The sequence below is a fragment of the Myotis lucifugus genome, unplaced genomic scaffold, assembly GCF_000147115.1.
Source record: "Myotis lucifugus unplaced genomic scaffold, Myoluc2.0 scaffold_34, whole genome shotgun sequence".
Taxonomy (NCBI): domain Eukaryota; kingdom Metazoa; phylum Chordata; class Mammalia; order Chiroptera; family Vespertilionidae; genus Myotis; species Myotis lucifugus.
In genome coordinates, this window is record NW_005871082.1 from 6,047,074 (window position 1) to 6,059,857 (window position 12,784).

Genomic DNA, 12,784 nt, shown 5'->3' on the forward strand with positions numbered 1-12,784 from the left:
CAGCAATGTCACTCTTGAGTATTTATCCTAGAGAAATAAAAACGTGTGCTCCCATGCAAACCTGTACAGGAATATTTGTATCAGCTCTATTCACCATTATCAAAGACTGGAAACTACCCAAATGTTCCTCAGCTAGTGAATGGACAAACACTGTGGCACATCCATAAAGTGAAATACCAATTAGCAACAAAAGTGGATGAACTGCTGACACAACAACTTGAATGGATCTCAAATGCATTATGCCCAAAATGTTACACACAGCATGATTCCTCTGCCATATCATTCTTGAAGAGATCAAAATATAAGTAATGAGGAACTCACCATTGGTTCTTGGGGTTCAGAGGTAGGAGAAGATCCAATTACAAAGTGATAGCACAAGCAAAGTTTGGGGAGGTGATGAAGCTGTTTTGGATTTTAATTGTGATGGTAGTTATCTGAATCTATACATGTATTAAAATTTGTATACTTGAGTGCAAGTAATTTGGTGTAGAACTATACACCAAAAAGAGTAAATTTCATTGTATTGTAAATTAAAACATATATATAAACCTAATATGCAAATAGACCGAATGGTGGAACAACTGAACAATCGGTCTCTATGATGTGCGCTGACCACTAGGGGGCACGTGGGGAACATGGTTAGCGTTGGCAGCAGGCAAAAGAGTGCGGAACATGGTGGACGTACTGGAGCAGGTGAACGGGGGTGCCAGTCGCTGTCATTAGGGCGAGCTTCTGGATAGTTACTGAAAATTCTTTTGCTTCCGAGCGCTGTGGTTCCACCCAGTGCTCACACTTGCTACTGGTGCTGGCCCCTATCGCACCTGCTGCTTCTGCTGGAGCCGCCACTCGCACCCTCTGCTCAGCGCTGTCAGTGGGTGCAAGCAGCGGCTGCCGATCTCAATCACCCCTTAGGGCTTCTCCACCTCCCCGTGCTCCTGAGGAGCAATCGGGGCCGGCAGCCACCTCTCACATCCACTGCCAGCAACAGCCCCGCTTGCACCCACTGCTATTGCCAGAGCCACCACTTGCACCCACTGCTGGCACCATCAGCAGATGCAAGCAGTGGCTACCAGCCCCAATTGCCCCTGAGGGCTTCTCCACCTCCCTCTGCTCCGGAGGGGCAATAAGGGGCAGCAGCTACCACTTGCACCCACTGACAGCGCTGGGCCCTGCTCTCACCCACCGCTGGCGCCGGCCCCAATCGCTCCATGCCATCAGTAGGTGTGAATGGTGCCAGGGCCATGAGTGTGTGGGAGCAGTGGCAGAGGGAGCAGTGCTGCCGGCAGACAGGGACTGGGGGCTGTGGCGGGAGGGGCCGGGTGGGGGTGCGGAGGATGGGCCAAGACCCACTCCTGTGTTCACCTCAGCCTCACCGCCCACAGGTCCTTTCAAGGTGCACGAATTCGTGCACTGGGCCCCTAGTAATAAAATAAAATGCTAAACATCACATTCAGACTTTCCCTTCACTGTTCTCAAGTCCATGGATTATTCCACCCATACATACAGAGTAAATGACCATTATTCCCAATATGTGTTAGCTTCATTTTTGTTTTCTGATATTGGAATAATTTTTCCCTGCCTATATTCTTTTATTCTTTGCCTGATAAATGTTAAAATCAAAATAGGGCTTATCTATTGAGGGAAGTGAAAAGATTGGCAGGAGAATCCTTGAGAGTCCATGGGGTGATGATGATATTCAATCTCCTGATCATGGTGGTGTTTATGGGAGTGGGCACATTTTTCTACATTCATCAAGTCCTCTGTGCTCTTTTCTATATGCATAAAAAAAGATTTTAAATAAACATTTAAATAAACAATAAATGTACCCAGCATTTAAAACCCATTTAAAATGTTGAATCGCCTGAAGCCTTCCTCAACTTTCCAGAGAGTGGTCCCACCTCCTTCAGTGCACCCATCCCAGTGTGACCATGCCTCGCTGGGAAAACTTGTCATATTTGATTATACTTATCCATGCCTGTGTGTATGCACACATGTGTATGTGTGCATGGTTCCCTCACTATATTCACTGAAAATAGAGCAGTTAAAGTTATTTTTGGCACTCTGCAAGCCTCGTACCAATAACCAGAAAAAGAAAGAATGTAGAGTTACTAGGCCCTGCTTTCTTTCTCCTGGCATCTCACTCCTGGTCATCCTTTCCTAGTTTGAACATATCTAATGCTGCATTACCAAAACAACACTTTTTATTTTCTTGTTGATTTTTTACTTGAGTGCAAACAACACTAATCCCATTATTAATGGCATGGAACCTGCCCCAGCCACATGAGATAAACGCAGAGGTGCGTCCTAGCAGAAGATTCCAGAGATGAGAGCACTGGTAGAGAGAAACATAATGTTCCAGTGTCTCACAGATAGGCAGGGTCACCGGAAATTTCCTTTGTCACTAGAAATATCCTTGTTAGATTTTCACAATTTTTAAAATGTGGACCTTGAGAAAAAAAATTGTTATAGAATCTAACCTGGAAGGTGAAATTATTGTGACTTTAAAAAAGCCTCACCCAGATCTTTGTGGGATTTCTGTAATTGGTGCTACTGTAACATTGTATGGAAAAATACTAACATGGACTTAACTTGCCAATGCCCCTCCTTCCCCAGTGATTCATGGCCATGATTAATCCCTATAATCGTTAATGTATTCCTTTGGTGATTTTAGGACCAACAATCATATCTGCTATATTAATTTTAGTTGACAGTGTTCATTTTTTTATGTTTGATCCCGAAAAATCATTATGTAAGGATGATCTCAATTGAAAAGAGAAGAAACAATGTGTTTGAAGAAAGCTATGTGCTTCCTCTTTTGACCACAAGAGAGGAAGAAAATATTTGATTCCTTTCAGCTCTATTTATCTCTATCAAAACTAGTGTCCCTTGACCTTTGATTAATCTGTCATAGGTACATTTTTTGGATTGCTCTGTATAATTAAAAACAGCTCAAAGGGAGAAGCTTATTCAAGTGAATACTGACTCCTAACTCAACAATCATGTTAAAAATTATTAAACTTCCAATGGCCGAGGGGAAGGGGGGGGGGCGATTGATTGGGGGAAGAGGAGACATATGTAAAACTTTAGACAAAAAAAAGGATTAAACTTCCAAAGAATATGAGTTGAGATACTTCAACAAATGTGACGAGTCACAAACTGTGAATTTGCACCAGAAACTCCATCCGCTTTGTTCTTAAGCCCTGATGTAATGCCTACACATCATATAAAATTGTAAGCAATTGCAGAATTCCATGGAGAGAGCAAGGTCGTGCTTCCAGACCGAGTCACCTGCTTGTCTGTGTTAAAAAGGAGGAAATAAATGCTTGCTACTAAGCTGGTTTATAGTATAGAGGCTTTTTAATGAATGCTTAAAATGAATAATAATAATTAGAATAATAATACTAAGCTTTTAGAAAAGGATTTTTATCTTCAATGTAGTTCACAAATGTGCCTGTAGTTAATCTCTGCACCCTAAATGCAACTTCTCAAAATATTTTTTTTACAACAGATGCATTTCAGAAGGGTTTCACTCATCTTTACATTTTCTTGGGCATAATTCCGTATTAAAATTAAAAACACACACACACACACAAAAACAACAACCAGGCGGTAGAAAATAAAAATCCCAAAGCCTTATTTTTTTTCTTTTTAATGCAAATGAGCTTCTTTCTATTCTTTCTGGAGGAAAGAAATGTTCAGTTAAAAATGATGATAAGCCTAACTCTGGCGACTCTGTGTAATAGGGTCATTTTGTGTAGGACTGGGGTTCAGCTGTTCTCTGCTCCACTCGGGTCCAAACAAATGGAAATAGGTTTAAAAGGCAAAGGGCTGCGTAAATATATATTTTAGATGCTGTTGTGCAGGACTTAAATTCACTTAAAATCTTTACTGAAAGTGCTAATTAAGTGGAACTGAGCTGGACCTTAGGTTGATGGAGTCAAATCCTTTCCAGCAGCTTCTGGAAAAGCATTTTCAGATGAATACCCAGAGTGGCCCTGAGAGGAGAATGCACTAGTGCTCAGTGGAGGAGTCAGAGCTCGGCTCCTGTCTCAGTGCCCTGCATTCAATGAGACTAAGCCCGCACCTCTCCACAAATTGTACACCAGGTCCAGCCTCACGTTCCTTTCCTTTTGTTCCTTTCTTCATTTTTAATTTTAAATATATTTTTATTGATTTCAGAGAGGAAGGGAGAAGGAGCAAAAGATAGAAACATCAATGATGAGAGAGAATCATTGATTGGCTGCCCTTTCATACCTCACACTGGGGATCGAGCTCACAACTCGGGCATGTGCCCTGACTGGGAATTGAACCGTGACCTCCTGGTTCATAGGTTGATGCTCAATCACTGAGCCACACCAGCTGGTCTATTTATTATTATTATTATTATTATTATTATTATTATATAGCAATGCATGCTGGTTTATGAAATATTAAACTTAGGTATTTAAATAGGAAGAAAAGAAAGGTAAAAAGTCTTCTCCATCCTCATCACAGATCTTGGTATTAAATTCTTCCAAACCTTTCCAATAAATACATATCTTACTTGACAATCACAGGTTCTCACTATACTTGTGAAATTTAACATTTTTAAAAAATATCTAGCTAATAACCTTAGAAAAATCTTCATGACAATATAAGTATATATACCACTGGTCTAACCTTTACATGACATTTTCTATGTTAATGTCATTTACTATCTGTAATGATCCCCAAATTTACACTATCATAATGATCACCTGGAGGATTGCTTTAAAATATAGTTATAGTCTTAGACTGAATGTACTGCATTGGACTATCCAGGAAATGGCTTTAAGAATTTTTTCCCTAGCTGGTTTGGGTCAGTGGATGGAGTGTTGGCCTAAGGACCAAAGGGTCTCGGGTTTCGACTCCGGTCAAGGGCACTTACCTTGGTTGCAGGATCCTCCCTGGCGAGTGCATGTGCAGGAAGCAACCAATCCATGTGTTTCTCTCACATTGATGTTTCTCTCTTCCTTTCCCTCTCTCTTCCACTCTCTCTAAAAGAGCAATGGAAGAATATCCTCAGGTGAGGATTAAAAAAAATAAAAACCAATCTGTATTTCTAACAAGCTCTCCAAGTTATTTTGGTAAACACTGATTTAAGTCATGTTTTGTATGTTTCATTTAATTTCCATTTAAAAAAATAACTCTCCAATACTTTATTGTATCTACTCATTATGTTCCAGCCTGATTATTTTCTTAATTTAAATTCAAAAGGCTGAAATTGCTTGCTTACAGATTATGCACATTTTAAATCTTTTAGCATATGTTGCCAAACTATTCTTCATCAGGCTGTAATAACTTGCATTTTTACACCGACAACTCTACACTGGTTGTTAGAATCAAAGGCAATCGGTGCAAGATATTCAGATGTGCTTCCCTTTGGTGGCATTGTGCTTTCAGAGCAGGTCAAGAGTAGGGCTTTCATCGTTAAATCAGTTATAAGTTTTAACCTCTGTCACTAGCAGTAAAAACTGTAGTTGAATTCTAAAGTGGGTCCGATTCATTTTGCAGAAAGAATCAAATATGTGAGTTAGATAAGAATTCCTTGTTTACTCCCTTTCTTATTCCCCATGGTAGTATTGTAATTATTGACCATAGATTTACTTGAAAGTACAAATTTTACAATTCTTCTAATAGAATATTTGGTTATTCATTAAGCCGTATGGGATAATAATTAGAAAAAAACACACACAGATTTTCAGACTCACCTGAATCAGTGATGATGTCTGGAAATTTGCTTTTTTCTAAACCTCCTTAGATGTTTCTTGTGCACAGTCAGGAGACAGAACCTGGGCTCTTGCCCACACTGCTGACTTTGTGGATGATTCATTGTGTGGCTTTGTGGCAGTTGCAAGTGAAAGGCGAAGCTGTAATTGAAAGCCATGTGGCTGTCAGTGGATACAGTGTACTTTCTGGTATTTCAATGCATCTATGATTAGGTCTATGTGTTTACCTCCAAATGGGCATTTTTATTAAAACACTGCAAATAAATGCCACTCTTTTACAATATCGATTATACTTGGAAATATAACATTTGATAAAGTAGCTAATATTACTTTAATAACCAATAAAATAGCACTTAACCTAATGCTCTTAGGTTTTATAAGAAGTAAAGCATCCCTATTAGTGGAAAATAAAGACAAATATTTCAGAACTTCATCCAAATATAAAGTGTTTCCCTTAACAGCCTACTTTACTCTCCAAATAGCTCCTGTTTAAAATTTGTTCTGCAGTTCAGAATATATCAGGGAGAAAGCCTCATTTCTGTGCTAATGGCTTTAAAGATTTTCTTTCATAGTTATTCAGCTCCTCCTCTAACCTGAGCACATGCGCCAACTCTGGAGGAACCCAGAGGAGACAGGAAGGAGGGAACAAGGGGTGTCTAACGAGCATTAAATATATGAAGCTTCAATTACTAAGCCCCAAATCTTTAAGAGTTCCTTTATCCTTGATGACCAAGGAAGTTTATTCTAAGTGCACGATCACTATGTTTTTCTTATTCTGCCTTATCTTTCATACTTTAAAATGCATGTGATTCTAGACTGATTTATGTGACTGAGTTAGATAGGTGCCTAAACAAACATATAATCTTGGTTCCAAGAAAAGCTCTAAAGTTACATTTAGTCTGTGTAAGCAATTTGACCTACTCACTTGGGACTGTGCAGGTGAAACCCTTTATTCTATGATATATATCTCATTAATGCTACAGAATTTGGGGGCATTTCAATTTTGAGCCAATATTTCCATTACTTTTATCTTTCTCAAAGGATTACTACTCTGAATTGGAATTTCTTATGGTTGATGTCACCCTGGCAAACAACTGTGCTCCTTCTGAGTGCTATGAATGAGGATAAATAATGTGTTGTTTTGTTTTGTTTTTACTACTGCAAAATTCATCTGCAATGTTTCATGTTGGAAAAGTAAGTTCATTACGTGAATTATCCAAAATTTAGCTTGTTGAAGACATAAAGTGTTTTCATTTATTCAAGTTAAAATATTTTAAAACATTACTTTCATCATCGTGTGTGTGTGTGTGTGTGTGTGTGTGTGTGTGTGTACACATAGCATGAGGAAACCCATTTATTGAAGGAGCTGTGCCTTTATGCATGCAGGCTGAATAACCTCTAGTTCTTACATGTATGTACTTCAAATAAATACATATGCACATATGTGTATATATAGAAATATAGATTTTATTAAACTAGTTATTGAAACAAAATATTTGAATACCTAATAGACACAGATGTATTCAATTAGATGCTCCCCAAGCTTCTTAAATTATGTGAAAAAGGGAGTCTTCCCAAGGCCCCATCACATCTGCATTTACTCCTTGTACTGTAAGCTGCCTCCAATGGCATCACCATTGCTCACCACACCCTGCTCAACACAAGGAGAGTCGTCAAAGCACAAAGATATTAATTTCTAGATATCCTGCATAGCTAGATGTTCACTTCATTGTATTTCAAGGAATATAAGTTTTATGTAATATTAATAGGTGTTAGCTAAAAAAGGGGGAGACAGAGAGAAAAAAGAAGAGGAAAAAAAAACAAAGACAGCATTCTGGGTTAATTACATTTGAAGAACACCACATTAAGCAAATTAAACATATTTTTTAATTTCAGGCTTGGGATGGAAACTTTAAAGAATTAAAATACAGAATATTTACCATTTTAAAATTAGCTTCATCAAAGAATCATTTCACTAAAACATTTTGGGAAACCCTAATTAGTCTAGTCCCCTACTAACCAGATCTCCACCATCAATCAAATCTTCATCTTCCTTTACTTGGTATAATTGAGAGCTAAGAGCTCTCAACTATTATCCTTGATTTTATCTGAATGCTGGTCCCAACCTGAACCTCACAGGCCTCACTCTCATTCCACACTTACCAGCTCTGTCTGGAGGAACTCTCTACAATTGGAATCTGCACTCAAAATCTCTTCATATCATTAAAGACAAAGTCCAGATGCCTTAACATAAAAAAAAATCCCACACACACATCTTTGGTCTCACATCTTTGCCTCTGATCTGGGAACAGCCCCACTCAACTTGCTTCCAGATATGTCCTGTGCTTTCATTCTTCTGCATATTTGCACACACTCCTCCGTGGCTTCTCCATCCTATGACTGGCTAGCTGACGCTCATCCTTATGAGTTACCCTGGGAGTCCTTTCTCAGAGCTATCCTCTCTGAATTGGTCCCCATCCACAGAACATGGCTGTCCCTTCTCCATCTCACAATGATACCCCGCTCTGGCTTACCCTATAGCACTAAGCACTGAGTGAATTTTAATTGTCAGTTTACATATTTTCCTCCAACCCAGGAGCTTGACATTCAGCTTTCTTTGAAGATTTTTTAATAATTGCATTGGGATGTGATCCTAAACAATACACGTAAACATTCAGGGAATATGTTCAGGAAAAAAATATTGAAGATGACAGATGAATATAAGAAAATAGAAGCTTAGAAAAAAGGGAAATGCTATCATTCTTTATGGCTGGTTCTCACATTGCAGTTTTTATTATAATCATTAATTTTTAAGGTTCTATAATAGGGAACGTAAAGAGAACAAATCTTTTTTGGTCACCCACTATATGTTATACCTGCGGACCTGCTTTATACCCTTTCTCAGAGTACTGAATGCAACTTCCCTCCCTAAAAGGCTTAACAAAATTTTATCCTATAAACTAACTGCCTTTTTATTGTAATGTAACAAGTTTAGTGGATCTCCATTACTGTGTTTCATGGGTTGTCTCTAGAATTTGTCTTCTATTCTAGAATCAAAGTCTTCAAAATCTTTAATTCTGTAGAATAAAAAATGTATTTAAGTGATCTCCAAATAATTAATAAACACAATAAAATATTTATATCACTTTACCTTTCCTCTTATTGTATAAAGTGTTAGAAATAAGAGGAAATGTCGAAGCATCTAAGACTTGGAAATAAATAACTTGTGTGACATTTGCACAGTTTTAATGATCTCTACTTGACTCATATAGTCTAACTTGTTTTCCTGGATGCTTAGACCCTTAAGAGATATTGGTTTCTCCATGTCTATTATAGTATTTATACTTTTGACTTTAATAATGAATTGCAATTTACTTGAACAATTCATAATGCTCAGACATTTGAATCTAAGCATGTTTAAGTCTAAAACAAAACAAAACAAAAAACCCACAATGTTCTTAGATAATTACATTTCTCCCCAATTAATCTGCTTGTTCCACTCTTGCCCTGTAGGCTACACTCAACAGAGAAACCTTAGCAATGCTATTAAAGCTGAATCCCATCATGTCATTTCTCTTCTAAAATTTCTGAAATGGCTCCCAATTTCAAAATTAAACATAAAGTCAGACTCAGGCTTATAAGATCCTACATGATCCACTCAGTCATGCAGCTCCAGGCTCACGGGGCTCTTCACCATTCTCAACCCAGAGCTGTCAATCCAAGGACGCCTCCATCAATCTGGATGGTGCTTCTCAGACATCCAGGTGAATTACTCCTTTGCTTCCTTCAAGATTTTGCTCTAATGCCAACTTCTCAATGAAAGATCTACTTTGTTTAAAATGTAACCTCTTGTATCCCCTCCTCTGTTTTTCCCCAAAATATTTATAGAAAGGTACAACTCAATTCTTATTGCTATTGTCCATTTCTGTCTATTAGAATGTAATGTCTATGATAACACAGTTTTCTATCTATTTGGTTTCCTGTGTGCCCATTCTTATAACATTAAGTGTTCAAAATACACTTTTTGGTTACATAAATGCAACCCAAGTCTTAGGCTTCTATTTAGAACATGGTTTTAGTGAGGGAAGTGTTGGAAAATAAGTCTTAACACATTTTGTATCCACATCCCTGGAACAGAGCTTTCTAATTTTAGCAGACATCACTTTGTGCTCAAACGTATCTAAAATTTTGAGAATAGGAGAATTCTATAATTAAATGAAGAGAGATGCTGAAGAATTTTTTGATTATTTCCATCATTTCTCTCTCTTCTCTAGAAGATGTATTTATTTTACATTCTAAAAATCTCTTGAAATTATTCCTTCTCAATTATTTCCTCTCAAGTCCCCGGTCAATGTTTTTGGTCAAGCTATCCTTAGATTTTGTTACATTGTGCCACCATATGTCCTCATGGCACCCTTCTGTTCCTTATGCCATAATTGTCCTATCTTATTGGAATCACTGGTAGCTTCATCAAACTATCTAAGGGGCCACACTGGGTCTGTTTTGCTCACCATGCTGTATCTCTGTTGGCAAGTACAGCTCCTCACACAGAATAAGAGACAAATAAATATTGATTCAATGAGTGGAACTCTTACCTACACAATTGCAATGGTCGCCCATCTGCTCCTTTTTTAAATTTTTATTTATTGATTGATTTTAAAGAGACAGATGGAGAGAGAGGCATCGATTTGTTGTTCCAATGCATTTATTGATTATATATATATATCTTATCTAATAAAAAGGGAATATGCTAATTGACCTTCACACTGTCACAAAGATGGTGGCACCCACAGCCAATAAGGAGGGAGTATGCTAATTGACAATCATTGATTGGCTGACTCCTGCACACCCCTTACTGGGGATAGAGACCGCAACCTGGGCATGTGCCCTTGACTAGAATCAAACCTGGGATCTTTTAGTCTGCAGGCCGATGCTCTATCCACTGAGCCAAACCAGCTAGGGTCCATCTGCTCCTTTTGACTTCAATTTCTCCTCTGGTCCTTCCACCCAACATTCTGCAGAAGCAGCATTTTTCTAAAAAAATATAATGTGCTTAATTCTTTTTCTTGCAACCATGTATTACCTACAGAAAGACTCAAAATCCCTTAAATATCTCCATAATATGATCTAAGATTCCCTTTATGGCTTTTATTCTTGTGATTCATTCTGCATCCCTTATATTTTGGTCACAGCCTAAAGATGAAAAATGTTACTTCATTTTAAAATATCTTTATACATACTGTTGGCCCTGCCTTACTTATCTTGATTGCTGTCTGTTTTACCCATTAGAATTCAAGCTTTACTGAGAGCAAAGATTCCTTGCATCTATTTTTAGACTGCTGCATTCTCACTGGCTAGAACACTAAACAACACAAAACACACAACACATGCTCTACAAATGCTCATTGAACAAAGGGATGACCCTTCTATAGGCCTGCTTCTTCAACTAAGTAATAAGTTCCTTTTTTATGGGGGTGGAAAGATGATGCTTATTTACTTCTCAGCCCCTTCATCTAACACAGCCATTGTGCACAGCACATAATAACTAATGTTGGTACTTCTTTGTGTTCAACACAAACCCTATCAAGGATCCCTCCACTATATTCACTTTGAGGACTGGTTTTTCCAGAATGACATTTTGTATAGTTAGGAGTGTATTTTTGTGATTTTTTTAAAGCGGTAGATGTAAAGGAAAAATTGTTATTCTCCTTTCACAGCCAGGAATATTAAGGCACATGAGAAATAAGACCCATATTTAAGTCAATGACAAGGTCAGAATTAAAATCCAAAATGTGCTTAGTGTAGAATCTCCTAAATCATACAATTACCTATGAATTACACTTGGATGAGTATGTTAGAGGTGTAATAAATCCTTTTTTTTTCATCAGGGAATCTGTTTGTTGCTATCTGTCTTTTTCAAAGACAGAATGTATGTGTGGGTGTGTTTTCCTTTTTTTCTTTTTAAAGCAGAGAAAAAAAAACAACTCTCCTCCCTAGCGATCTTTGAAAATTAAGTACATTTCAGAGGACAGTCAACGCCTGATTGTCATTGCTTTAATTCAAATCATCATAAATTGCATTAAAAGAACATAATAATGCACTTGACTACATTCAAAAATTTGTAGGCATATTTAAAATATTTCTTAGCAAAGAGAAATATAGAAATAAGAAATGTAAACCTATGCAATGTATCTAAAATTTCAGCACCCATCTCAGAACATCTTGCTATGTGGGAGTCTGCTTAGGATTCTTTCCTAAGTAAATATTTATAAATAAACACTTGAATTTTGTATGAAAACAGTACGTCTATTCCCAAGGCATGAAATCTTTCTTCTAGGCACTGATGTTGCCGACTGGTGAGTGGGAGGAATGGGGAGAAAATGAAGTCAAAGGGAGCATATGACAGATAATTGCAATTTTTAGGTAAGGTTTACTTCATTCAATAAATATGTATTTATCCTCCTCCTTGCCAATAGGTTCATCCTGGTGAGCAAGACAGATACAGGCTGGGCCATTAGAGGGCTTGGTGAAACTGACCAGTGAGCCTAAAAACGCATGATGGATGCAACTCAAGGAAGAGGCTGGTGCCATGAAGTATATGCTGGCTGGCCTTACATAGTCTAGTATGCATGCTCTGATCCAAAGCAATGGCCTGGGAATTGAAAGGAAGAAATACACCCAATAGGTGTTTTGAATGTAAATCAACACAAGTTCTAGAGAGGGGAGAGGAGGCCAGGGTTTGTAGGGGTGTGAGAGAGAACTACTATTCATTAGCATTGTGCCGAAGAGTCTAGAAACCCTTGCCACCCCTGTCTTCATTATTCCTCCTTCTCGCTTATTCTTCAACATTACATTCCTGGCTTCCATGGAATCCCCTATCTACATGGCTTCACTCACATTCCTCTTCCTGGAACTGCATCCCTTACTTCCTCACCTGGCTACATCTTGCCAATACTTAAGATTCATCTCTGCTATGACCTTCTTCAGAAAACTTCTCTGACTCAGCATTCAAGGTCTTCCCATTCTCTGGTGTTTTC